Here is a 27,169-nt window from a genome sequence, read left to right as displayed (position 1 = left end):
TCCCAAAAACCCTGGTGCAATCTGATCCGAGTCAATGAAAGACCACAAGCTGGTAGTTTTGCAAAGCGTTTTTTTGAAAGAAATCCATCCAGGATGGAGGTAAGCTTTTCTGGTGCGTATCTTGGCACATGCAAATGAGAAACAATAATTAGCGATGATCTTCAAACCATGTTCCCTCCCACAAGCAGTGGCATAATTATCATTCACAGATGATTACTCATTTTTATCTACTTCAATATAAAAATTAGTAAATCTTAGGCAGTGAAAGCTCCTAAGATGATGCTGAGCTGCAATCTGATACAAACTAGGACTCAATGCAGATTTAGTCCTGTTTTAAGTCAGCCATAAATAAAATTCACTGTGGTGGTAAAATATACAGATGTCTCACAAAAACCCTACAGTAGCTGCATACTCTAATTGTAATAATTTGTAATATATAATACTCTAAGTTTATAATAACTTGCTTTAAAGAGACAATCAAATGAAAAAACAAACTCATAAAAAATAAAACTCATTATCACTTCTCATAACACTTTAGAACCTTAGCACTGTACATTTAAAAAGTCTGTTTTGTTTTATACTACACAAAATACCCGTGTGAAGTTCAGCTCATTCCTTGCAGTTCACTTCACTTTACCCTTTTCATGCTCTACTTTAAATCCTGAGATGTTTAACCTATGGACACCAGAAGCTGTATTTTACCACACCATGGAGCCAAGAGACATGGATAGCTGGATCTTGCTAGATATTTTGGGGTAGAATTTGTAGTACAACCCTACACTGTCAAAACATGTAAGTGCTGCCTTTCCCATCAAGTTGTTGCAAGAAGACCTTCTTCCTGTGCGTCTTCTTTCTACAGAGGTGCTTTATGGAGATAGAAACCTTCTTTCACTATAGATCTGTGCCTGACAGTGCAGAAAAGGAAAAGATGTTTTGATTTGTCTCTATTTGTTTTGCAGACTGCATTTGTATAAGTGCTGAAATGAGCCGGCTTGGGTACCAGACACATTATTTTACATTAGCATGGAGTGCTGAATGGGTTAATTCACCCAGCCAAGAAATGGTAGATTCTCAGCCCTGGAGTTCCCAGTCACTGCAGCTACATGAGTGACCTGAGTTAACCTGATTAAAGTCAGCTGAAGTGCTCTCCCCTGATACGTGCATGACATCTATGCTAACAGAGGCAGCAAGCTTGTTTGATTGCCCCACAGCAGCATGTAGCTGCTCCAGAGCTGTGCTTGTCAGCAGACCTTGTCTTAGTGCAGTGGTGCTCTTGAGCCCTGGATTTCCTAATTTATAGACAGCCAGACCCAGGAGACATGTAACCTACACACTTAACCTCTCATCTTGAAAGAAAAATACAGTCTGCAAGTGTTACTGACCCTTGCAACCTTCATGCTTAACTGTCACTCTCACATAGAGACATTATTGTCTGATTAATTTTTTTTTTTTTTAGAAAACCTGTGGCTAAGACTGTCTTCCTTGAACTTCATATTTCTAAATGTTTTTCACTACTAAAGAAGACCTTTTCTTTGTGTTTTTGGTTCTATCTGTCTTTGTACAAGCATCTTTACAAGATGCCGGGTTACCAACATTCCCTCTCCTCTGTTTTTATCTAAATTGTTAAAGCTTTTAATTTTTTTTAACCTATATTGTTTTATAAAATTGACTATGGTAGTGATCCCTGCTATGGATGTTTTCCATAACAGAACCATAAAAATTTCAAAGACCTGGTGACAGACTCAAATCTCTTGCTATGGAACATCCCAAGGGAAGACATTTGCCCTGGGTTTTGTGCTGCTGCAATACCCACTGCTGCTTTTGGCTTGGCTGTTTTGATCTGCACTTCCCTTTTGTCTTACTGAATGGTTCAGCAAGGCATGAACAAAGGTACAAAACAAAAGAGAGCTGATGCTGAGTATTGGTGGGTCCTGGGGCCCTTCATAATCCTTCCTCCTACAGCTCAACCTTCATTCAGACTATTTATTCATTGACTGTATGACTAAGACCTGCAATCAGGTAAAATACAGGTGGGAGGACAGCTTGGATAATGAGATACCCTATCAGACATCGGCAGCTAAGCTGCAAGATCGCTCCCTATAATTTGTAAGAGGGAAGGGCAGAGAAGTGTGCCATTTTCAGCACTTACAGCCCTCCTTAAAAGAGCAACACCTGGGACGATGCTTCACTGATGGGTGGTCCAGGGACAGCTGTTCATGAAGCTGGTCAGTAAGGTTTAACCGTAAAATGAACGCACACAACATATGAATGAGCAGGCGAGTCCATCCCCAAAACCTACAGTTCTTCCGGCAGCCACATCACTCAAGTCTGCCAGGCAGCAGCCAAGACGCAGATCCATCCATAACAAGTCCAAAAAATATTTTCCCAAAGTAAAATAAACTAGAGTCACATTTGCCTTAAAGCTAAAATGACAGTAAATGACTCTAGAGGCCATGCTGTCACAACAATGAAAGGCTGGTGCTGAAGAGATCCCTTGTTTCTTAGCTGGGAATAGCATATACACAATCTTAGTGTTTGAAGGAAATAGAGAAGCACACAACAAAGTGCTGGAGGACTTGGAAAGAGAGGAGTTCACTCTGTTATCTTCTGAAAAAAAATAAAACCTCGTACTTTAAAAACTAGATCCAGCAACAAAATGTTTGGTCACTAAAAGTTTAATTTCTCAAGTAAGAAATCTATGTTTCCCCTTTTGAATGGACTTACAAAAAGAAAATCCATTACTCAAACTCATTTTGACTCATGTTTACTCTTTTTTAAAAAAATTCTAGACTTCCTTAGGATGCAGTTACACGGAGAATGGAAGGACTATCCATAGAGCTCCAGAAATGGTAATTTTTTAAATAACATGAGCTATTTTGAAGATTAGTATCCTTTGAAATAATAATGTTTTGTTTGTTTTGTAACTAGAAACAAAACTGCCTTGTGATTCTCCTCCCATGGTCTTTTAGAACAGAAATCATGGAGGACTTGTAAAATTGTTTCAAACAAAGAACTGTTCATCAGAAAGAAATCTGTTTCATTTGCTAACTCTTAAAGCACCTACTTCTTAAATTCCTCTGAAGAGGACTACATCTAATATAACTAGACAAAGTTGTTGTGGGAAGAGTTGGGTTTTCTCCCCAGCTGGCAATCCTTATTTTTACTGTCTCTGAGCTGAAGATCCCAACACAGTTTGCAAGCCTAACACTTCACATACTGCAACACAGGCCCTGCGGGAGGCACAGTCCAGTTCCTCACTTATTAACACCTCAGAGGAGAAAAATGCAGTTTGTGGGCGGGAGACCGTGTAAAGACAATGGGATTGACTTGTCCTGCAGCTCCTGATGCCCAAATGCAGAGCTGGCTCTAGAAATTCAACAGCGCTGTAACCTGCAGAAGAACTGGGCTTATTATCCCTAAGCACATGCCTGAAATCCTACCTAATCTTCACTGTTTTATGGCTTAAAGGAAATCTAAATGTTTCTAAAAGTGTGCCTTGTAGGGAAGACTCGTTCCCTGTGTTGAACAGTTATTACCTACCCACCTTTCCTGTCACCTGTGGTTTTAAAGGCCTCTGTTTTCATCAGTTTGACCCTCAATCTTCTCTTTCCTAATTGAAGAGCCCAAGCACTCATTCCTCATATTGATCAACTGTGCTGTTGTTCCTCATGCAGAGGAAAAAGCCTCTGTATGTACAGGTGCTGCATTATTAAAGATGCTTCGGTCATTTAAGTCCCTGAAACTCTGGCCTATAAAATCGCTACTCTTGTATAAAGATGGTGAAACACTAGCTCCTGGGTGCATAAATCCTTTCTGAATATAGGTATGAGACTTCTAAACTAATTAGCTGCTTTAGTTTTTCTTTCTGAGGAGTTTCTCAGGCTTGGAGCCCAGTCACATAGCACAGCATGAGTGACAGGGTCAGGAAACTACTGGCAGAAACCTAATACATCATAGTCTGTTATAGTTCTGTTGCTTTGCATTTAAACCACTAACTAGAAAAGGAAGCATCTGCCTTTCAAGGTCTCCCAAATGCACTGAGAGAAAAACTGCAAAAAAATTCTGTGCTGAATTCTCACCTGTGACTGCATTTTCCATCTCAATTTCTCATCCTGCTGCTTAGAGACATGTCAAAGACACACAAATATTTACCGATGAATATCATACATTCAGCTCTGGGGAAATGGTGCTATTTGCATTTATATGGAGATTATCACTTTATACAAACTAAATGTCACTGTACATGCATTCTTTTTCCAGTCGGTATTTGGTTCTTGCTGCTATTACGTATCAGGAGACTGGTGTCAATGGGGTTTATTTAATCTCCACATGACTTGGTTCTGTACACAACTGCTCTGCAATTCATAAAGGCCTCAAATGAGCAAATTTGACAGGCTAAAACTTAGTAGGCCTTGAAGCTTGATCTGAGATCCTTTGAAATCGATGGAAATACTTCTACTGTGAACAAAAAGGTTTCAGATTAAGCCTTAGTGAATATACACCCGACTTCTCGCTGGTAAAATACAGCAGATGACTCACAACGGCTCTAGACTTGGTTTGAAAGGAAAATTTTTTGTGACTGAACAAATAGTTTTATTGTAGCAGAAGGTGCTGTGGGTCCTTAATAATGTAAAAAAATGTCTCATATTGGTGAGAAGCACTGGGCTGGTGGCATGAGCCGGCTGCCTGGGACTGCAAGCGTGGGATTTCCATCTGGCCAGTGTGCTTGTTGCAAATGCAGGAGAAATGAAGTACTGGCAGCCCACGTGGTGTACAACAGCCTAAAGGTCAAGGACAGATTCCTGCTTAGTGTGAGAAAACACTTCTTGCACAAGTTCTGAGTGCAAATCCTGCTGATGAAGAGGCATTCAGATATTAGACTGGCTGAGCTCTGACCTTCATGGTGGCCTGATTCACCTTCAGTTTGCCATGTGGAAAGAGGGTCCAAAGTTGCTCCAGTACATTTATGGTAATGTGAGTTTGTATTTGAATTGAACTCATGCTACCATCTCAGTCTTAAGGCAAGCTCTAGCTAAACTTGGGCCCTAGGCCACAGTTTGAACAAAATTCTCAAGCTAATCCTGGTCAATAGCTCTTGAAAAATCACATGAAAAAGAGACTTACTGCTTTTATTTCCAGAAATTTGCTCTTGGTAGTGGAAGCCATGGGAACCATTAGATCAATGCCAGGCACTCACTGAGTTGACAGCACATACAAATGACTTTTTGGTTACCCATATAAATACAGCCACTGTTGTGATACCTCAGTTACATTATTCGGGGTCTTAGTGATAACTACTTCTAGCTGTAGCTTCCACACGAAGACATACTTTTCCCCTGAAATCCTTACTATACACACAAGCAAGCTAAAATGTTTAATTTTGTCCACTGCCTGGAACAACTAAACCATAGCTCTGCTTTTGGAGACTTTTAGTTGCGACTAAGATCACACAACTGGCACTGTAACTACTTGTCTGGAGTGCCATGTAAATACAGAATAAGCAAAAAATCATTATGAAAATAATTGAATATCAACCATTTAAGGTATGTCGTTATATGAATTAGTGATAATTACCTGTCAAAACCCAAAAGCATAAAATAATTAACCCACAAATACAACATAAATATGGAGTAATTACAAAATTTCACCCACTATAATGATTGAGTTGTCCTTTAGCAGGTGTAATAAAACATGATGAATCAAACTCCGTTGGAAGAAGAGTACAGGAGTTGGTGTGTATGATGCAGAAAGAAAAAGGACAGTATTTGGCTCTAATTCTCAGCAGAATGCCACTGGAAGTCATACGCTTTTCGGCTATAAACTACATATACTAAATTTCTATTTTCCCCTTGTAGTAAATTGGTTATACTGAATACAGAAGACTGTGGTTCATGCTAATAACATCCTATTCACATAGCCTTTTATTAATGAGAAAAATGCTTATGTGAACGTGTCTTGCCCTGGATTGCATTTTGCTGCAGCAGTTAATACTCACAACAATTAAGAGATATTAATATCATGCTAACAAGGAAAGGGTCATGGAAAAAAAAATTAACCAGAATCCCCCCGCGATGCTCCCCCCAGGTGCCTGTCTCAGTGGTAGAAGACTGATTTTAAGGGTATAATACATTAGACACCCACCGTGTGCATTTCAAATGTATTTTTCTCACTAAGAACTATATTAATTTCTGGATTAAACCAGAGTACTTTAATCAGCAGCACAAGCAAAGCCTTGATTTACTCTGACACACAAATGAAGGGGAATATGAAGGGGTAGAAGATGGAGAGTGTCTGTCTCTTTTGCTTTATCAGACATCTGCTTCAGGAAGCTTGTGTAGATACAGGCTTGGGTAGAACTTACTGTGGCATCAAGGGTGAATATAGCAAAGCAAAATGCTTTAAAATTTATCAGTTCTATAAAATTAAAAGAGCATACATTCTCTAACTCATACAGGGACTAAAAATATGTGTATTATGTATGTTTTGTACATACAAAACCAGTATGTAATTGTACAACCAGCATGTTATTCCCTAAATATTTACTGAAAGTCCAAGGACCTCATTAGTTTGAGATTTTGAATTCTAACCATGAACATCACGACCATGCTGACTCACCTGCCCCTGAGGTGACAAAAGGAAAGGAGCTGACATTGCATGACCCCTGTTCACTCCAGCAAGGGCTGGAACAACACTTATATGGCATTTAAGGCTTCCTCATCCCACATGGGGAGACTTGCTGTCTCACTTTTTAGATGCTGTCAGCTTTACAGCTGATACCTAGCCCAGTATTGCTTGCAGTGAGAGATGATGGACAGCAACAGACAATAATACTAATCCTTTTTGGACAAGCTGCCAGGCTTGACACCCGTCCTGCTTCATTAAATGTGAACATTGCTCACCGGGCAACACTTCTTCTCTGTCTCCAAAGCAGACATATACCAACCTGTGTGAGACATTAATTGGATGGAGAGTTAATTTCTGAACAGGATGGTCCAGAAGACCCTACCAGACTGAGTAAATTTTCCTCAGTCAAAGCTTGTGCAAGGTAAATATTCTTCCTTCACACAGTGGAGTCTCTAGGACATTATACCAATGTAACACAGTAGAACTTAGGGTAAGAAAAGGAGCTCCTGTGATTCTGTGTCACCACTACATGAGTTTATTTCTGGACTTACATGGCACCGCTTATGATGAGGAATTCAGAATTCAGAAATCACCAAAACAAAATAGATCTGATGGAATGTGAAATCCTGACTGGCCTTCACAGGAGAGCTCTGCCCCTCCTGAAACATCCTATCAGCACACCTGCCCCAGAGTTCGGGGCATCGAGTCTGTCCTGTCCTGCTGAGGACTTCCCCAGTGGGTCCAAGGCACAGCCACTTTCTGCTGAGAGCTTGTTCCGGCACCTGAACACACTGAGAAAGCAGATGGGAGGGTCAGAGGCAGACTCTCATTGCTATGTATTGGCCATAACCCATTATCCTTTGTCTCCAGCTGCAGCATCCTTGGTGGCAGTGAACCATAGAATCAATTAGGTTGGAAAAGACCTCTGCGATCATCAAGTCCAACTTTTGACCAGACACCATCCTGTCTACTAGACCATATCACTAAGTACCCTGTCCAGTCTTTCCTTAAACACTTGCAGAGTTGATGACTCCACCACCTTCCTGGGCAGCCCATTCCAATGCTTCACAACCCTTTCTGTGAAGAAATTCCACCTAATGTCCAGCCTGAAACTCCTCTAGCACCACTTGAGGCCATTTCTTCTTGTCCTGTCACTAGTTGCCTTGGAGAAGAGGCTGATCCCCACCTCACTACAACCTCCTTTCAGGTAGTTGTAGAGAGTGACAAGGTCACCCCTGAGCCTCCTTTCCTCCAGAGTAAACAACCAAAGCTCCCTCAGCTGCTCCTTGTAGGACTTACCCTCCAGATCCTTCATCAGCATCTTTGCCCTTCTCTGGACCAGCTCCAGCACCTCCATGTCCCTCCTAAATTGAGATGTCCAGAACTGGACACAGCACTCGAGGTGTGGCCTTACTAGGGCAGAATACAGGGGGACAATCACTGCCCTGGTCCTGCTGGCCACACTATTGCTGATCCAAACCAGGATGCCATTGGCCTTCTTGGCCACCTGGGCACACTGCTGGCTCGTGTTTAGCTGCTGTCAACCAGCACCTCCAGGTCCTTTTCCAATGGGCCAGTTTCCAAGCACTTTTGTCCCAGCCTATAATGCTGCAAGGGGTTGTTGTGGCTGAAATGCAGGACTGGGCACTTGGTCTTGTCCAACCTTGTACAATTGGCCTTGGTCCATTGATCCAGCCTGTCCAGATTCTGCTGCAGAGCCTTCTGAGCCTGCAGTAGATCAACACTCCCATGCAACAGGGAGATAGTTAATATCTCAGCTGCTTTCTTTCACAACACACCTTAAATCTCCTGAAAAATCATTTAATGCGATTCCTTATGTGGCACAATACACTTGCAGGTGACTAACCTGTATTTTTTACTTTTGGAGAGGGAGGTTAGACTAGATGACTTCTGGAGGCCAACTTACATAACTCTATGATTAAAACAATTGTCACATATATATTACAAGAAAATATATGAAGGAACCATCATCTCAACCTATTCTAGTTTAAATAGAAAATCCATGACTGCCTAGGAAAGTTTCTTTTAGGCAAAAAAAATAAACAATGTTAAATTAATGACAGCAGCAGCAGTACCACACTTCGTCTGGGCAGCAGCTAAAGTAACCGTCTTTTCTTAGGTAAGTTTAAGGTATGTAGGTCTGTTCCCTTTAGCCCAACACCCCTGTTTTGCCACAGCCATTTGCTACCTACGGTGGCATGTGAGCCCATCTGACCAAAGACTGGAAGACATGGACTAGACCTCTGTGATGCTCCAGCCCGTGCAAGAAGCAAAGTCCCACCATCCCATGGACTGTGGGACACCAGATTGCTCTCATGCTAAGCACTATCTCAGGGGCACAGGCAGCAGAGCAGGCTGCTGCGGTAGTGAATCTTATCCCTCATAAACCACAAAACACAACAGGAGACTAACTCCAGATAAATCCCTGGAGAGATGCACCAACCTGCTGTGCAGCCTGGGCAATCCCAAACTCCAGAAGAGATTGCAGCTACAGGTGGTCAGAGGCTGGCATTGCCCTCCTCCTTGCCCACTCTTTCTGGGATGACTGGGCCACAGGGCCCTTTGTGGCTCTCCCCACAGTGGTAGGGAAGATGCTTCACTTGGGATATGCTGGAGGATGAGAAGCAGCTGAATGCTCTGGAGGCATTGCACCGCCTGTCTATGCAGAGATGCTGGTGACACAGGGCCTCCTCAGCTGGGAGAGCTTCTCTCAGGGCACCTGATGATTATAAAAGGGAAGCTGAAACAGCTCGGATGTCTGCAGGTTGTTGCAGCAAATTAAACATGATGAAACACAGTAGCCAGTTTTATAGGATCTATTAACTGTACTAGACCTTCATATTGGAATAATTTATTGCTGGATTCTACACAGCCCAGATGAAATTCCAAACATCCTCCAAAAGGTTTTGGTTCTTTGCAAGGGCATTGGCATAGAAGATATATCCAGTCAGATTCAGTAGGAGCTGGAAATTTACTCTGGAGGCTGTCCCAACAGTGTTAAAGGAGCAGCTGTAGCCCTTACTCCTAGTTGTCTTTTCTCATGCTGACATTGCTGGCACACTTGGCAGGAAATGCCAGTCCAAAAGAGTGTTGAGGTTTTGTGGAGACTGTCCAGCAAGTCTTATTCTTTTCAATGAGCATGTGAGAAGTACTCCATGTTTCAAATCGGTCTGATTTACTTCTCACCTAGCAATCTGCTGGAGCAGCACTGGGTGTAGAGAAGAAGACCTCTGGCATACTCATGCTGGTGGAGTCACTGCCTGCTTCATCCAGTGCTGAAGGGTGGCAAATGCACCCCAGGGCTGAGTGCCTGCAGGAGGAAAATGAGGCAATTCAGAAGTTATTCATTGGTGTCTCATTTCAGCGGTTGCAAACAAGAATGCTTGTGCTGCTCCTCATGCTACTCTGCATTGAGGAAGTGCAGGCACTCACCTTTAATGGATGATTGCTCTTGGATAAGTTTGCTAATGGCTGCAGTTATGTCACTCAGGAAAATCATCTTCACGATTTCTGAAAGACCCCATTAACACTGCATTAGAATCCTGATGGCTTTTATTCACTGAATTATTTAATTACTTAAATTTTTTAAACATATCAGAATACCTTCTAAATCAAACGTGACCTCCCAGTCTTCTGTGAGAGAGGCTGACCTTGAGCATGCTTCCTTGGGCTGTTGTAGCCTTGCTTCTCTCTTCACACATGCTCTCCCTGCAGCACTCAGCTTTATACCTTCAGAAAAAGTGTTTTTGAGGGAAGCAGCATGCTAAGTGGTTTTCTTTTTTTGTGATTTATCCAAGTGCCTGTTTGCTCCCACATGCTGTGAGTGGATAATAGCAGTTCTCAATCAAAGTTAAAATTACTAACGCTCTTGTCTGTGAAAAATATAGTGCAGGAAAAAAAAAAAGGTTAATGATGCTGCTATACTACCAAGCTTACTATGGTTTGTCTTATCTTCATCCCTGCATCCTTGTGAGCATTGTTATATTGACTGGCTATTCCGGTCGATCTCTCAGCTGAAACCTAGGAAAGACAATTGTATTTGATATTTTGCTAAAATGGTGAAACTAGTGTAGAAAAAGCCATGTAAACAGAAACGAAAAAACAATGTTTTTTCAGACACTATGCACATCATGCAGTAAACACTCACAATTCAACAGTGTACTGACGGCACAGTGGTTAGCACAGAAAATTACTCCATCCTCCTCCTAAATATATGTTTATAGCAGTAAATTTTGCCTATGTATTCCCTCGTAGCTGAAAGCTGTCAAAATTATTTGGCACAGGATGTTGGAGTAGTTTGAAGAAAAAAAAAAAGGCAACAACAGCAGCCACTCTCACTTCAAGTTATTGACACTTCAGTGTCTGTCTGCAGTCCCATCGTACACAGGTAACATACTATTAATTCTCTTTTTGTATTGTGTTCACTCTAGGGTCTTTTGTGACTAAAGTAATGACTACTTTTCAGTTGTAGTCTGCTACAACCTTTGTCAATGTAAAAGGGCAGAGAGATGATCTTATACGTTCTCAGTCTTCTACTGAACACATTTAATTTATGGGAACTGGAAAATGGGACAGCATTAGAATTTCATATATTCATGTACAAAGTCATTTCAGTTGAGATAGATGAACTCTGATGGATTACATAGTGTCAAATTATATGCTTCAAATTATATAGTGTAGTGATGGAGTGGTTTGACCAAGTCACAATAGGCTCCTTATCTGAAAAGGTCTTATATCAAGCATCTGAAACCACTCTTGGCCACTAAATCAAAATCAGTCTGGTTTGTAGGGGTCATCAACATGCATAGACCACTGCCTAAATTACTCTGTCTGTATGGTGACTAACTCAAATGACTGCTCGCTAGGTAGTCTGGGATCAAGTCACCCTTTATCAGAGAGCCTGGTCTCTGAGAAACTGAAGCCTCCAGCAGATGGATGAAGTTATCTTTACCTCATCCCCACTGAATACTGCTAGTTCCTTGTGGTGCTTTAGAGAATAATTACCAAATTTCAAACTTTATCCTAAAGATATAACTCTGCCCAAAGATTGTCCTCCCCTGTATCTTGGATGTTTTCAGTGTGCCCTGATGTACTCTTCCCTGTGATACATTAAAGCTTTGCTGGAGCATGTTGGCTCCTGTTCTCAGATATGCAGATGCATGAGCTCTTTATATCACTCCATACCTTTTTTCACAGATCTAATACAAAGCTTTCAGCAGATAGTGAAAAGATTTCCATTTCCCCGCAAATTTTGGAAGAATCACTCCAAAATTCCTCAATTCCAGTTTTCCCAAGACTCGATGTTTGCTGGAGTCTTGCTTCAATACAAACCTAAATTCAGAACACCTTAAGCACCAACCTAACATGAAATATGACAGTATTTCCAGAGGTACTTGCTGGGTCTGTTGCCATGCTGAAGATGAGACAGGTATTTAGTTCCCAGTGAATGACCCTTGAGGATTCCCTGCATAGAGCCAGCATAGGTGAGGGCTCAGAGGCCGAATATGTAAGGTGCTGCCCTAAGCCATGGCTCTTTCCCAGAAACCTTGCAATTCTGTGTGTGTTGGCCTTACAAGGCAAAAAGGGAGCTAATTTGATGCATGTGATCGGGCGCCCCTAAGACACTTCTTGCCTTAATTATATTTACATAGGAATAAAAACGAACAGAAGGAAAACTCTGCTCTTATCAGCACAGCTCGACATTCCCAGTGCATTAGCACATTAAATGATCTGGTGACAGAGTAAATAAGATATGAATTACTTTTTAAAAGCTTTTAGAACAAGGTTTAAGATGCTTTCATCTCAAGGGTGACCTGTAATTGTTAATAATTTGCAAAAACAACCCCATCAATGAAAATGAGGGTTTCAATACAATTATCATAAATGCTTCAACTAATCAAGTTATTCAGCACAACTAGATTTAAACATGCCTTTTCATTTTCATCTAAGACCCTATGACAACTGGACTGCCTGTATAACATAACAGCCAGTAGCAAACATCTCTGTGGGAGCCCTCTGCTTTTGCAGAGACAGCAGAGCTTCCCTGCTGAACACAAACATTTTTGGGAGCTCTTAAAAAGCATCCAGCTTAGTAACCCTTCTGGAGGCCCCATGGGCTGAAGCTGGATGTTGTCCAGCTGTGGCAATCACAGAATAGTTTAGTTGGAAAAGCCCTCTAAAATCATCGATTCCAACCATTAACCCAGCACTGCCAAGTCCACCACTAAACCATGTCTCTAAGTGCCACATCTACATGTCTTTTAAATACCTCCAGTGATGGTGATTCTACCACTTCCCCAGGCAGACCACTACAATGCTTGACAACCCTTTCAGTGAAGAAATTGTTCCCAATACCCAATCTAAACTTCCCCTGGTGCAGCTTGAGGCTTATTCCTCTTGTTCTCTAGCTTAGAGACCGACCCACCACCTGGCTACAATTTTCATTCTGGTAGTTGTAGAGAGTGATAAGGTCTCTCCTGAGCCTCCTTTTCTTGAGGCTAAACACCCCCAGCTCCCTCAGCTCCTCTTCATAAGACCTGTGCTCCAGATCCTTCACCAGTTTCATCATACCCTCTCTACACTTTGTGTCACAACAGTGACTTCATTTTGTCTCACCACCTCCCGAGGTGTCACTTGAGCAAAGAGCTGGCAATTTGCTCTGGACATCTGAACAGCAAGTCCACATAGGCAGAAATGGGCCACATCAGGGTACAGCGCTTGTGAGCTGCTGTGGCTGGGTGCGCTGGCAGCAGGGCACACCAGTCCCATTGCATTTGGGTAGGATTTCAACATCTTGATGCGATTTTATGTAGGTTTTATTGCCAGCCTCATTTTATACCCACCAAAGCCAGTGATTTATTTAGTTTAGAACAGCTTTATTCAGAGATGTTTACCCACAGAGTGTCCCAATATGGAGGTGTGGGAAAGGAGATTACTTACAATTTCTTTAAATTTTTTCTCTGCTTATTTTCAGCAGTCCTCTACTGAAAATAACTTGGAGCTGTGCATAAAGGCTGATTATCAAACCTATCTAGGGGATTGAGTCACACAGCTGTGCATCTAAATCTAAACTGGAGACAGTATTTTTGGATTATAGATGGCAAAATGGGAGAGGGAACAGCAGGGTGAGAAACTAAGTGAAAGTGTGACTTTTGCATAGGGCCGTGAGGTTTCATCACCAATGCTGGCATGGAGGGAAGAAGAATCTCCTTGGCCTGAGAAAACCTAACAGCACAAACTGCATCTAGCTCTGTTAAACTCTCCAAGAAGCATGCACTAGGACAGCAGCACCACTCTTAAAAATACAGCGTATTTTGCACCTGAGGAATTCAGAGTTTGACAATTTAATAACTTTGGAAGAAGCTGCAGATGGCGTGCTCGGAAGAGTTTCTGTGACCTGCAGGAGCAGGAGTTGAGACCCAGAGTTGACACAGTTTCCCGATTAAGCTGAAACCAATACAATAGAGCTACCTTTTCTCCCCAAGACCCAGCCTTATAGCTTTGCCAGATTATTTTGACATGTTTTCCACACACTGAGGATTTTAGCTTTACTTGTAATAATACCTTTTAGCTTGGAAACATTGTTGATCGCAGACTCCTTCCAGAAATGAAAAGGGGAAAAAAAAAGGAAAAAAAAGAATTCATTTCCAGACACTTGAGAATAGAGGAATTGTTCAGGTGCTGAAGCCAAGGCAAAGTATTAGATGATAAGTAGGAGGCTCAAATGTTAAAAATCTCAAGGTAGGAAGATAACAATTTGAACAGGCCTTCTCTCCTCCAATACTACTGGGAAAGGATGATATTACGGTGAACCTCGTTAAAATGGAATATTCCCTACAGAGAATAATTGATGCTAGTACTACTGTCAAACTGAAGATCTGAAAGGGACTAATTACGTTTTCTACTAGGAATAACTTTCCATTTTGTCACTGCTTCCATACCTGAGTAATCCCATTAATCTCAAACATCTGAATCTCAGATCCTCTGCTTAATTTCTGCTGGGAATTGAGGGAAATAGCAAAACCAGTACTGCCAGAGCTACAGTAGCTGAAATTGATGCCCTTAAATCAGAAGAACATGTCAAAACATTCCAGGTAGTCTTTAATAACTCCTTTTAAGAAGCATGCAGATATAAGAGAGTAAGCGTACAGAAAGCAGGGTGTCTCATGGGGGGTGCTGGTTTGGCCATTCACGGCTGTGACAGGGAGCGAGGGATCCTATCCCCACAGCCCTGCGTGGGGTGTTGGGAACATGCATAGGGCTACAAATGCGAGCTAAGAGGGAGGATGGTTCTGCTTGTTAGTGGGAAATTTCTCTCCCCTTCGGTCTCACCGTCATTAGCTCTTGACAGGGCAATGAGTTCTTCGTCCAGCTTCCATATGGCTTCTGTAGAGGTTTCTGTTTGGTCTTGACTTCTAGACTAAAGGGAAGCAGTTACCTACTTCCCTTGAGTGTCAGCCTGTTAAGTCTAGGCTGTTAGAGAGAGCACACCAAGAGAAAGCATCACCTATTGTTTCAAGAGAAAGCACTGGCAAGAAATGGAGGGGATTAGCACATCATCTACACAACTACAACAGTTTTGAAGTGTTCCAGGGATATTCCCTACCTCAGTGTTTGTTCTGTTCCTGAGTGCTTCTTTATGGTGGTGTGCATATTCCCCATATTGCAAAGAATGAGAGAGATGTGGGATGAATAGTTTTTAGACAACATGCTACACTGCAAGAACTTTGTCAGATGATTTAACATTGGCAAAGAGAAGATAAGCGTAATCGCTGAGAGCTGGGATGGAGGATATTGAACCACATTTTATTGGTTTATTATTATTATTATTCCACAATAAAGTGGAAGTTTTGGCAGCCTCTCTGAAGAGCATGAAGATGCCACTTACGTGATGCTATAAAAATACAGGAGCCAAGTCCTGCATTTGCCATGCTGGAAGGGACCTTAAGAGATTATGTGACCTGGCTCCTCTGTGAAGTAGGATTAGCAAGGGCACCACTCATCTGGGAGTGCAGCCTGTGTCTCCTCTTACCCAGGGCTGCATTTTCAGGACCAGTTCCCTCCCCCTGCGTATGAGTGGTTCTGCTGCTTGCCTGCAAGCAGTGACCAGGTGCAACAGAACTAAGGAAAAATTGAAAAAAAGCTCACTTGAGGAATACTGAGGTGGTTGAAAGTCTCACCAAAGTCAGAATTCTGGAAAGGCTGAAGAAAATCAGAACTGAGTTCCCTGCCCTCTATCTGAACACCCTGGAAAGACATTGCTTTGAGAAACCCCAAATATAGAAGAACCAGTGGGCTGGTACAACTAAAGTTCACCAGTAGGACTCCTCCCTCAACCAAACCCAGACCCTTTCCTTTGTGTAGTCTCAGAAGGAGTATATATAACAATAATACTTTCTACTTAATGAAGTAGGTTTGTTTTTTTTAAAATAGCTGATGCTAAATATATCTTACTTATGAGGACGTTAACAGAGTTTGCAGGTGCAGGAGAACAGAGCTCACATTTGATCCCCATCAGCACCATAAGAAATGGTTTTCTCCTTAGCTAGGTTATGTTTGGAACATGAAATGTCATAAAAATGCAAGGGTTTTTTTGGGTCATAAGAAGTATTTATTTTTGCCTGAATGACATTGATTTAGAAAAGAGTTTACAGGTGAAGGTATAGAGATCTCTACATGATCAGAGGCACTCCAGTTCTTTCCAAAGGTGCTGACTATATCCACGTCCATGTGTGAATTCGGTGTGAAAGATAACGTAACTGGGGATAAATGCTACCACAAAAAGGTTAACACTGGAGGGTAATTGGAAGTAGGTGATGCATCAACATATCTGCCCAAACTGATGATGAAGGATCAAAAATGTCCTCGAAATGGCTTCAAAAAAAGCTTATGCCTAAGAAGCAGACGAAATCAGCAGTTTGGGGCACTATTTTGTAGCACATCTGACAGACATGGAATAGAAATTGAATACAAATTTTGAGGGACCAGAGGAATTAGGTAAAGAGACACCATTTTGGAGACCTACTAATAGTCAGTTGTCCAGAGACATTTCTGAAGGCAACATTGATTCTGTAAGAAGCACTGACCAGCTAGATCTCTCTGTGTTGACACTTCAGTGCGGGAATGCAAGGAGCCACCAAGGAATTTTTGTCTATTTAGCTCCACTGTTAGGCACTGTTAGGATGTGACATTTATCAGTGGGCATAGCTTGCTGATGATTTTCTTACCATCATCTGGCTGGCAATCACTGGCCAAGGTCTACTTTCATATGTATTGTATACTTTAAGCTCCTTTCAACCCCATAACATGCTGTTTCCTGCCCCCCCACACTCTATCTGCCAAAAAACCTTCCAGCAAAAGTGAAAATTCCCACTGATTGATTTTCAGAATAATTTTCATGATCACGCAGTATTGCTCAGCCTTGTATTACACACAGTTTGAACCACTCATGCAGGATTTCATGCCTCATGAAACAGCTTAAAGTATTCTATCTAAAAGGGCCCAAAATTAGATCAGAGTTGGTACTGCTGGAGTAGATAGTGAAATTGTTTAAAGGCTGTTACATTAAAAGTTCCATTAAGATATATGTTGTTGAATCAACAATGTAAAAACATTATGCTTAAAATACTAAAAATAAAATTACTACCATGCTTTGCCTGCTGAAGACAATACTTTAAAAATTTATTTTATAAGTCAGTTTCAGAGAGAAAACATATTTTTCTGAAAATAGACCATGGTATCAACAGTATCATGAATTAAATACACAGAGAAGAGAGGTATTACATGCACCCAAAATATAATTTCTGAAAGAAATATTTTTTTTTCTCCCCTTCTGAATAATGCCTATTGTGTGCCTGGTTAGGAAACAATAGCTTGGTTATGAAATAATGGAAATTTTATCCATGAAAATGCCACCCTCACATTAAAATCATCACACAGCTCAGAGCGTGCTGTCTGCAAGCTTCTTGGCTATAAATGTATCAGTAAATAAGGACTATTTTACTGTGGCTCTTAACATTAGGTGAATGTCTTATTCAATGGTTGCACTAGAATGTGCTATACACGAAAAAGAGAAGATTGAATTAAGGTGCACTGTAAAAATTAAACTAGAAGATGAGATAAATGCTCACCTCCTCATTTTTAACCTACTTTTACATTTTACGTTCTAAGTTCTAGCTCCACAGTCTGCAGTAACAGCCCTACTGCTTGCTCCTGGCTGTGTGCTCCTGGAGGTCCCAGAGGTCCCAGGACACAGCTGCACAGCAGGGAGAGCCCCATGAGCTCCCCATACCTGTACCAGGGTGGTCAGTGACACAGGAGCTGGTCATACCTGAAACACTCATAAAGCATGGGAGATGGATGCAACTCAACGTCATTCACTTTTGGAAAACTGCTTTAGTTAAGGGTGAAAACTCTCAGGTTTCTCTCCATCATTTGTCCCTGGCTGCTCTGGAACCACTCTTTCAATCCCTGGATTTTTCCAATGCTCCTCTGATGCCCAGGCAGAAGCACTTGCAAGGGACAGCCAGGGTGAATATAGACATAGGGAGTAATGAGATACTTGTTCCATGGTCTCAAGTCTCACAGAGTGGGATTGAGTGTGGCCAGAAGATGGTGATGAATGCCAGCCCACCTTGTCCATGAGGGAAAGCTACAGGATCGTTTTAAGTGTGACGCAGCCTGGATCTCATATACAGTGTATGCAAAAACTTCACATTGGGAAGTGTTTGCCTGGGAAAGAGCCTGCACTTAGCTCCATTCACATCTGCTGAATCCCCCAAATTATAAAGGAGCCAGGATAATAGCAGTTTACCTTAGAAAACTCCCTCAGCAACCAAAGAGTAAAGAAAATGGGCTTAAGAAAAGCAAAATGTTTCAATATGGTGTGGAAGACACTTAAGTAATATTTTCTCCCCTATCTGATTTATATATTAATAACTCATTTACATTCTCAGCAGTTCCCAAACCTCTACTGGCTCCAGTTGGCATCTACAGTGTCTAAAGGATGTGGACAAAATCCCAAAACACATGCAGCGAATTTGTATAGATATCAGGGACTCAAGAAAATTGACAGGATTTTTTCTTCTAATATACTGCTGTAATTGGGCCAAGTCCTCACTTCTCCCCTGGGCCTGGTGTCTGGACCTGCCTACAATCTAGATTTAAGCTTTCCTGGTAATGTAAAATGGTACCTTAATATAAACCTCAAGCTCAGCTTCCGCCCTGATCTTGGATGTCCCTAGGGCTTGCTGAGGATGTTCTCACTTGTTCTTCTGGCTGCCCTTCAGCAGCATTGGGCAGGGTTCTCTGCTAGCACTTATTAACAGGAACAGTTAACAGAAACAGCACGATTGTAAGTTTCCAAACATCCATGACGTGCTTTTTGACACCAAGCGAAAAAATTGCAAATATCTCCACCAGCAAATCCCAGTATATTTATCACCCACCTACATATCAAACCTGCCTCAAAACAAGCTGTGCCGAAATCTCTTGTGGCTCTAGTTTTCTTTATGATGTGTTTTTTCTTCTGTGTTTGAAAATAGTTCTTCTATTATCAAATATTTGGGAAAATAAGTAAGCTTTACTTTTGTATGACATGCATTTACTTTTAGCAGCTTAGTATATATGTTAAATCATAACTCAGAGACAAAAACCAACAGTGATAGAAAACTGGTATTTTGACACTAAATACTGTAGCCTTTTCAAACAGACAACTGGACTACACTAAGTCATTAAAAATGTCAATTGTCATTTAATATGAGAAGGTTTCAGAGCAAATTTGGCATCATTGCTATTAATGGAAGATTTCTTCCTCTTTCACGGACACTTCTGCATCTACCAGAAAGAAGAGAAAGTCTGTGGTTGCCTCAAACTCTACAGGACAGAAATCATCACAATTAACAGGTTAAATGCAGGGCTAGTTTCACTTCTTTAATCATGATAAGAAAAATTCTATGTAGAAATTTCCCTACTTTCTTTTTACGAACTTCTCCACAAGTAGGAGCAACTAGAACTGTAGTCCCTGCCCCTAAAAATCGGACACAGCATTTTGGACCCCACCAAGGCTCAGCCAGGAAGGACAGTCCCATCATAGGAGGTCTTCTGACACCAGCCTTCAAGCACAAACTGTAATGATTTTGGAAAACTACTATTTCTAGTACTAGATTAAGAATTTACTACTATTTCTTACTCTCTTTTCTTTGGTTGATGAAAATCTTTCCATTTTCTCCTAGAGAGAGTTTTGTAGACTGTTGGGCTATAGCTATGTCTACATGGATACAAAAGAGGGGGATTTCTTTTGTATCCATGCATTACCTGACACAACTGGAAAATATCTGAAGAAGGAGACCATAGGCTTCCTAACAGCAAAAGGCTCAAATAGCTAATGAGACCTCCTCTTGGCCTTCCCTATGTGTCTGATGGGTTAGCTGTTTTGAGGACCCACAGGAAGAATTCAAATATGGACAAGATGATCACTGTTTTTCAGAGGAACAGTCTGTGTTTTAATATCCCTGAAAGCTCTCCTAAGGCTCAGCAAGAAGCTGCTGTGTGAAAGGCAGCCCAGAGAAAGGCTCATACACATACAGCAGGAAAGTGCAATTTTAACCCAGGTGAATGCTCTATTCATACAAGCTCCTAATGCATAATTTGTCCAACTATTCAGGAATTTCAGATATTTGTTTCAGTCCAGTAAACAAAACCAGTGATAATCTGGGCTCTTAATTCAAGAAGATAATGCCCAGCACAATTTGATTTTTAGCTGTCTCTTACACTGTGCAGTTCACACTCACACCGTGCAAAGTTTTTATCAAATATTTACAGCCCTGTGAGACTGCTTGGCTAGTTTATGCTAGTTTATGAAATATAACAGCTCATCAAAAAGAGAAAGGTGGATTCTTGACTGTCACAACTCAGGGAAATGCAAATTGTACAGAAAACCACCTGAGCAGTGACAGCTACCACAGCAAGCAGCATCAAGCAGAGAGCTGGGTACATGTGTGCACCCAGCTGGACCACTTCACTTTGGTCAGAGCAGGCACATGCTGTTCTGACCCTGAGAAGCCTGGTAGAATCAGTGGGAAAACATCTAGTAAAGAAAATGTATGTGTGCCCGCTTGTGTAACCCACTTCAGACCTCACTCAGTTTGAAAATTGGGCGATAACTACTGAACCTAATCTATTTCAGCAGTTTAGGAATTACTTTGTTTTGTTATTTCTGTCCTTTAATGAATTGTCATTGTAAATGGATCAAAATTAAGTTATTGGCTGTATAAACCTGTGAATTATGCCTGTGTATTACAATCGCCCACTCCCACGACAGGATCTTGCCGGGCAGCCGACTTCAGTTTTGCACCTTTGGATTTTTTGGGATGTGAAGTTAAGACACAGCACAGATACAGTTTTGCTAAGCTCCAGGTATTTTCCCTCATGCAGAACTTCTCATACATGAGAAATGCTACTAATGAAAAACCTTACTGCAAGAATGTGGTGTTGATGGGAAGCTGTCCATTTTAAAATTAGGATATTAGTTTGACTGGTAGTCATTGTGTGTTTGCAAGTCAGAAAGACATAGTACAGCCCAACAGTCTACAAAACTCTCTCTAGGAGAAAACTGAAAGATTTTCATTAACCAAACACTTGAAGCAAGGCAGAGAACACTTAATTCTGTGAAACACAGAATAGTGGAATTATCCCGGCAATTTACATGTGAGCTCTGAGTCAGTGCTTTCAGGCAGGGAATAATTCCACATATGCATCCCAGATGAAACAGGACCATAAATCTCTTTCTGAATGGTACTTTTCAGCTTATATGCTTGGCTTCAAATTCATCTCCTACAGGAAAGACACTCAGAGACAGAAGCAGCTCCAGGCCCAACCCAAGGAGCACAGTTCAAGAGAGCATTTTGCTATGATGACATGCTGCCACAGCACAGGTAGCTGCAAAAACACCTAGAGGCATGAAGAAGGTGTCTGTAGGGACAGGAGACAGCCAAGGGCTCAGGTAGCCCACACTGGGACTGGGCTGTCCAACTTGGAGAGATGGATATGTGTCTGACCCCTTCTCTGAAAGCTCTTCCAAAGAGATACTGCTACATCTGAAACGCAGGCTCATTAAAGGGATCCATCCTGGCCTTCCATGACTTCTAGCTCTTAAATAGGCATAAACTGGTAAATCAACTGCAGCATAATTAGAAGCTATCAGCATGATATTCCCCCAGGATATCCAAACTTGAAAAGTCTTTCAGGAAAAGAAGGATAATTCTGCAAGGGTGGTGCTGGAGGTCTCAGTGCAGCCTGTTCCCTGCCAACCTGAAGCTGTGGCATTTGACCAGAAGTGTGAAAGAAGAGGGTTTCCAGTGGTAGCAACCAAGTGGCAATGCTGGGGGCTAGCAATGTGCTGCCTTAGCTTTTAAATTGTATTTGGTGAGCTGCTGATATTGTACCACCATGCCTTTTTGAGAGTACTGCAGAGATTGAATAAGCTTTTTCATTTTTAGGATCCCAGACAGACCCCTGAGAGGACATGGGTAACCCTCAGAAGCAATTTTACTATGAGCTTCTGCAACAGACAAATACTTGATTTGCCTGCTTCCAGTGGAGATGTCCTTTTGTGTCTTCCCGCAAGAGTGAGGCTGAGCAGGGAAAGGCTGCACCCCATGTCCCACAAGCTCTTTGGTAAGGGAAGTAGCCAGCCCTTGTGGGTAATGAAGAAGGAAACTCTGGCAGTGTGGAGTGAAATCCAGAGCAGAGGCAGGAGTGGAAATGTCCCCTGGCCACAGCAGTGGGATAAGGAGGTGCTTTCCCTGCAGGTCCAGGGAGAGCAAGCAGACTCTATAGCCCAAGAAACTGCCACCTAACTGAAAGGATTCAGCCAGCAAAGGCGACAGAAGGGAAACTGGCATCCAGGAAGACTTAGTCAGCAGCCACAGCCTTGGCAACTGCCATGTGTAAGACTAAGCCCTGTCTTTAAAAGGGTGGTCTTCGTTTTGGCATTTTGCCTTCTTGTTTCTGGATGTGAAGAAACAGTAAGCAAAAGGGTTGTTCCATGTGAGCAGAGGAGTTAGATGTTGTGGCTGATCAATGTGCTTCCTGGAATTCTATATAATTTAAAGGCCCAAATACTTATGTCCAAGATGACTTTGCTGTCTGTGGGACAAAGAAAGATATCCCTTTGTAGTAGGAGCTCCTTGTTACAAAAGCACCCTTGCCAAGTCCTACCCAAGCCCAGGATATCTAAGGACACCCTGTGACTCTTTCAGGGTTATCTCCTTGCCTGGATAGGAGTACAGCTGCTGCTATGAATGTGACTGAGCCTTTAGAAACTTTTTCCATGGGAAGTTTCTCAGCAGTCCAGCACACTGGTATCTCTAGGGCTTGAGCCCATGCTGGCTTCACAGGGAGAAGATAACACCCTTCCTCTTTTATAGATCTGGGGGCTATGAGCATGTCCTGCTTCAGTCCACTCTTCAGGTTAAAAAGCCTGATCAATCTCCCTCAGACCATATTTTTAAGCCCTTCCTTGCACGCTTACCAGGTAGCTGACACACTGAACAGCTGTGTCCTCAGCTGGCAGAGTCCTCCAGCCAAGATCTCACCGATGCCTACTCGCAGGACCAAATCCCACCACATGTTTTGTAGGGTGCAATCCTCCTTGTGCAGCCCTGCGAGATGTCAGGCTTTCTCTCAGCACTGCTTTTTATTTCTGCAGAACTTCTACCAGGCAAGCTGCTTCCCATACTACATTTGTGCAGCAGATTATTCCCAGGTTAGCATGATGCTTCCCACCTGGCGTTCCTCATCTCACTTCTGCAGATCACATCTCCACCTCAGTTACATTCAAATTCTGACCTTACCTGCAGCTGCAGAACTTCCTGCAGAGACCTCCGCAGACTCCACATTTGTTGCTGCCAGGATTGTCAAGAGCATCAAATTATCTATGTAGAAAGGTTCAGAAGGGCTACTCCACCATCTGTTTGCAGAAGTAAAACCTTGGGCAGGTAGTTAATTTTACACAGGTCAAACCCTGTTGAATTTATGAGGGCTGCCCCTAAGCAGCTGTATTTACATACATGATCTTATGGAGAAATAGGTGCTGACGTTTTTAATACACTAGTTACTTTATTAAGGAGAACCAGACTGATATTTTTTTAGTCAAGTTGTGTCAGGGATTAGTTTGACAGACTTAATGTAATTAGATGGAGATGAGTTTGGCCTGGTGACTTTTACTTATTGTGTCCTCCCACTGTTTGACCAATGACTCTCCAAATAGCTTTGAACTGATTTAAGACTTTTCTCACTGTTTACTTTGAGATTTTTTTCTTCCTTCTTACAATACATGACTACTCCCTTTGTGTCCTGGAAGAGATCCTCATGTCTTAAATGTCACTCTCACAGGAAGGTTATGATAAATCCAAACCCCTCAGTCAGAAGAGGGGCTGCTGCCAGGTTCCCCTTCTACTCACTAATGCGATTGCCAGTAAGGGACACCTGGATTTCAGCAGGCATACCAGGATCAGGGATACACGAGTTTTAAAGCCAACATCACTGTCTTTAGGTGGCCACGTGGTGAAGCTGGTGGGTTTTACAGTAAAAGAAAAAAAAAACAAAAAACAACAAAGCTCTAGGCACATCATCAAAAGCAACAGGCTAGCACAGAACTGTGAAACCAACACTGCTTCTGTCAGTACGCTCCTCAAATTGTTAAAGAACAATACAAGCGAAAGTGCATCTTAACTTTATTGGAGCTTGTAAGGTAGGCATATTTATCTGCATCCTGAAAAGAATGGGAAGATACCCAAGGATACAGATGATTTCAGCATGTACAGGACTTCATCAGCAGAGGTACCATTTTCTAATTTCATAGGAATAAAAGAGTACCTTGCAGAAGAACCAAGCTACTTAGAAATAAATGCTAATCCTTGGACATCTTAATTATATGTTTTCTTTCTTCATGCTGGAAAGTGCTCTGGTTCCTGACAACTATCTATCTATCGGATGCCTGACAATAATCTGGTTTTGGTGCTTGTAAATGAATTGCAGATCACAGTCTTACCAAATAAGAGATTCTCTACGTGCTTGCACTTTTAAAATTGGGTAGAACATATGAAAGCTACCCTCCCAAGTCCTGGAGTTTGAGAGGTGACTGAAATGCAAATGTAGGCTGAAGCCAGCCCTCGATCATGGAGGGCTACTGGCTCTTATGAGGTTGTAATCTGCATTTCAAGACAGTCAAGAACTGCTCACCCCATATTTACAGACCTCCTAAAAAAACCACAGGAAAAATCCACAGCGCTAGTGATTACCTAGTTCTGTGCAGAGAGACTGATGATGCTGTTCAGTCCACATTTTCCCTGATTTGGTTTGCCTTGAACTTTTGAACAACTGTGATTCATGTGACTGAATGCTTCAATGAGCAGTACTTAAGCCCTGGTTTTGAGAAACACAGAAGCACATTTGCCTTCAGCCTTGCCTTCAGCAGCTCAGTAATTCCACCGAAGCTCATGACACCTAAGCCCCCACATGAATTTAACAAGCACTTTACTGTGTGGATGCCATACTTACATGTTTCTCTATGGCAAAGTAGTGCTATTTCTATATCATCGGAGTTACAGATTGGTGTGGGTTTTTTCTGGTTTTGTTTGTTTGTTTGCTTTGTTTTTAAACTTAGAGCCCCAGTACACCCAGATTACATGCCAATTCCTTTCTTTTGAAGCTGAACATTTCAGAATTTTTTCAGTAAGAATCCCAGCCACCAGGAAATAAACACAGATTAAATTCCTTATGCTTTTAATAGCCCATTATTTAGAGTCAGCATGAACCCAAATAATGGACTTTAAGTGTAAGGTTGGTTACAAACAACAAAATGAACTAGCCCTGTTCTCTGCCCCCTATCTCTCTACACATCTATATTGAAGGAGACTCCAGACTGTGACCAAAGGAAGGTGTCTATTCCACCTGATGCTCGTTTTGGGTCACAAAGACTAACAGGTAGATCAACAGTCCAACAGCTGTATTTCATGCCCCTGGAGGTCCAGTCCTGAAGCGAGAAGTACAGTCTACCTCGTACAGTACCAACTATTTTCACATCCTGTGAATCATTCCACCACTCAGCTCCCACCCAGGCACGGGAAAGCAGAGGGCAAAGCACTGCCCTTTCCACCTATTGAAAGAAAGGGCCGGTACTTTAAAGACAACCTCACACCAACACGAATAGCGACTGGGGATACCTGGACAATCCTGGAGAGCACGCTGCTTACCGGGACAACGGGAGCGCTGGGCGCCGAGGGGAAGCCGCGCTGGGCGGGATACCCCCGCTACTCACTCCCGCTCCATGGTTCCCACAGACACCGGAGCCGCGCAGCCCTCAAGGACACCTTCGGGAGCCGTCTCAAGCTCACGAAGGAAAACTTAGGAGTGACTACAGGGCGGCAGCCTGCTGCCTACCCGCCCCTGTGCTAACGAGGTTTCCCCTTGCAGCCCGTCTCCTCCGGGCAGCAGCGGGGGATGCCAGCTGAAGCACCCTGTACATTCCTGCAGCTCCCTGCGACCCCCGCACTGTCCCATCCCTCCTCCCGCACCTGCCCAGCCTCAGGCGCTCACCTGGGCTCAGGCGGTAGCGGCTCCTGCTGCCCCTGGGCGGGGGTCGCCACCCCGGGAAGGGGATGTTTGGGACGATCCGAGCTCCGTCGCCTTCCCGTAGCGCGGCAGCCGCCAAGTGCTGCGCTACCCCCCGGCACTGGGATTTATCGGCGGCGGAGGGGTGGGGGGAAAACGCCGTGCGGATCCACTTCGGGGCGCGCCGCGACTGCGGGCAGCGCTAGCTGCCTTCCCGCCCCCCCCTGGGCGGGGGGAGCCGGCGGGGCCGGGCCAAGGCAAGGATGAGGATGCGGCAGCTCCGCTCCTCTCCGCTCCGCGCCGGCGGGGACACGGCACCGGCACCGCCCCCGCCCGGCCGCGCCCGCCAGGGGGCACCGCCGGCCGCCCACAGCCGGGTGAGCCGCGGGGACACCCGGCCAGGCCCGGCCCCGGCCCCGAGCCGCCGCCTCTCCCCGCTCCCCGGCGTGGCTGCCGCCGCTGCTCAGGCACGACTGTCGCCGCTGTCCGTGCCAGCGATGCGCGGGGGCTGGGCCCCTGTCGGGGGCGCTCTCGCTGCCCTTTCGGGGCGTGGGTCGGCGGGCGGCTGCCGCCCTGCCTGGAGCCCGGCTGCGGGCCTGGGTCACCCCGCTCCCAGCTGGAGCTCAGCCCACGCTGGTGCGGGCAGCGGCGCGGAGAGTAGGTGTGTCGGCGGGCAGAGCGCTTACGAGGGCTAGTACCTGCTGCGGTGACTGTCTGGGAACCTGGAGCCCGCTTGGGGCTTGCCCGCTCCTCGCAGCCCGTCCGTCAGCACCCTGTGCTGATCGGTGCTGGAGACGCGCTCCTGGAGCAGGCGGGGCTGTGGTGTGAGCCATGTGCGTTTGCGAGCGTGTTTTGTGATTATAACATTGCATCCACGCTGTCTGAGCACACCGGAATGAAGTCGCTCAGT

The 27,169-nt window shown here is 43.4% G+C and overlaps 1 protein-coding gene across 6 annotated transcripts in view; it reads right to left on the bottom strand.

Annotated features, from left to right (window-relative positions):
- HTR1E (5-hydroxytryptamine receptor 1E) overlaps positions 1-26,519 on the bottom strand; it is a 35,325-nt gene extending 8,806 nt beyond the window's left edge. Inside the window, exons 1-4 of one of the 6 annotated variants that reach the window (XM_027743664.2) lie at positions 26,245-26,519; positions 10,249-10,517; positions 10,078-10,155; positions 9,089-9,955 (exon numbers count right to left, since the gene is read on the bottom strand). The gene's annotated coding sequence lies outside the window, so the exon portion shown is untranslated. Of the gene's footprint in view, positions 1-9,088; positions 9,956-10,077; positions 10,156-10,248; positions 12,849-25,901; positions 25,970-26,244 lie in introns of those variants that run through there. The other 5 variants (XM_027743665.2, XM_027743666.2, XM_039388114.1 and 2 more) reach the window with 5 other exon arrangements.
- Between the last annotated feature and the right edge of the window lie 650 nt (positions 26,520-27,169).

Source organism: Pipra filicauda, unplaced genomic scaffold, assembly GCF_003945595.2.
Source record: "Pipra filicauda isolate LSUMZ 115617 unplaced genomic scaffold, ASM394559v2 scaffold60_size3304689_pilon, whole genome shotgun sequence".
NCBI classification, from domain to species: domain Eukaryota; kingdom Metazoa; phylum Chordata; class Aves; order Passeriformes; family Pipridae; genus Pipra; species Pipra filicauda.
This window is presented reverse-complemented; position numbering and strand designations above follow the sequence as displayed.